This window comes from Echinops telfairi, unplaced genomic scaffold (genome assembly GCF_000313985.2).
Source record: "Echinops telfairi isolate 266 unplaced genomic scaffold, ASM31398v2 ScPeMD7_48;HRSCAF=171, whole genome shotgun sequence".
In the NCBI taxonomy this organism is placed as follows: domain Eukaryota; kingdom Metazoa; phylum Chordata; class Mammalia; order Afrosoricida; family Tenrecidae; genus Echinops; species Echinops telfairi.
Window position 1 is genome coordinate 354,683 of NW_022103946.1, and position 1,676 is coordinate 356,358.

At 45.0% G+C, this 1,676-nt stretch overlaps 1 pseudogene; it reads left to right on the forward strand.

Annotated features, from left to right (window-relative positions):
- Positions 1 to 319: 319 nt before the first annotated feature.
- LOC101645608 lies at positions 320 to 1,047 on the forward strand (annotated as a pseudogene).
- The last annotated feature ends 629 nt before the right edge of the window (positions 1,048 to 1,676 follow it).

Genomic DNA, 1,676 nt, shown 5'->3' on the forward strand with positions numbered 1-1,676 from the left:
GGCGCAAGGGCAGAGCCCGCCGCCGCCATCTGCGCCGCCGCCGCCTCAGCCACAGCCGCTCGGGGCCGGCGGCGGCAGCAGCAGGCACCAGAAGAGCCTGGGGCTGCTCATCACCAAGTTCGTGTTGCTGTTGCTGGAGGCCCAGGACGGCGTCCTGGATCTCAAAGCGGCTGCAGACACTTTGGCCGTGAGGCAAAAAAGAAGAATTTATGACATCACCAATGTCTTGGAAGGAATTGACCTGATTGAAAAGAAGTCAAAAAACAGCATCCAATGGAAGGGTGTAGGTGCTGGCTGTAATACAAAAGAAGTCATAGATAAAGATATCGTTAAGCTGAAATTGAAGATCTAGAACTGAAGGAAAGGGAACTGGATCAGCAGAAGTCGTGGCTACAGCAAAGCATCAAAAACGCGATGGACGACTCCGTAAATAACAGATTTTCCTATGTAACTCATGAAGACATCTGTAGTTGCTTTAATGGTGATACGTTGTTGGCCATTCAAGCACCTTCTGGGACTCAGCTCGAGGTACCTATTCCAGAAATGGGCCAGACGGACAGAAGGAACACCAGATCAATCTAAAGAGTCTTTCAGGACCTATCCATGTGCTGCTTATCAACAAAGAGTCCAGTTCCTCCAAGCCTGTGGTTTTTCCTGTTCCTCCACCTGATAACCTCACCCAGCCTTCTTCTCAGCCCTCGACTCCTGTGACTCCACAGAAACTGGACATCGCAGCCCAGGAACTGCCTGAGCTGCCAGTCTTGGAAAGAAGCCCTGGTCTTCAGCAGACCCCAGCCACAGACTTAACTTCCGCAGGATCTATTAGTGGAGATATCATTGATGAATTAATGTCTTCAGATGTGTTCCCCCTCCTCCCGCTCTCCCCCACCCGGCTGATGACTACAACTTTAATTTAGATGATAATGAAGGTGTCTGTGATCTGTTTGATGTGCAGATACTAAACTATTAGATTCGGAAACTTGGGACTGTTATCTACCTCTAACTGTGTAACCTGTTAGACTTCTCATAAATATTTAAAATAATGAATGTAACACCTGCTCTCTTCACTGATTCTGAAGTGTGCTTCCTTAATACTTTCTTACTTCACAAAACTCAGCCCATGAGGCCAAAGGGCCGTTTGCTTCTGGGGGTTGGTGATCGACTAAAGCCACCCCCAATGATCCCCTGGATCATTTCTGGGATTTCAACTTGTTCTTTTCTCCTTTCTTCCAAATTCAAATCCATCTCTTTTTTCCTCTTAGGAGACAGGGAAGTTAAAAGGAGACTTCAGGTCATGAAAAACAAAAATGTCAAGGGCTTGCCACTTGTATATCTTAACTTTTTACTGCCACACAACTGCATTTCTTTGTATCCTACCCCGACCTTCACTGCCACTGGGGAAGGGAAGGATCTCAGCTCAGACATGTCACTGTTTCAGTGCACAGATTGTGTGAAGTGCCTTCTGTTTTAGCACTTTAAGTTTTTCACATTTTGTTGACTTCTGACATTCCACTTTCCTCGGTTATAGGAAAGCTCTGTTTATGTCGTTTGTTTTAAAATGTGCCAATGCCTGTACATTAACAAGATTAAAAAAATAAAGTATAAAACATTAAAAAAAAGAATAAAGAATACTGAAGGATAGATGCATTTGAATTGTAATGCTGGAGAAGCATATT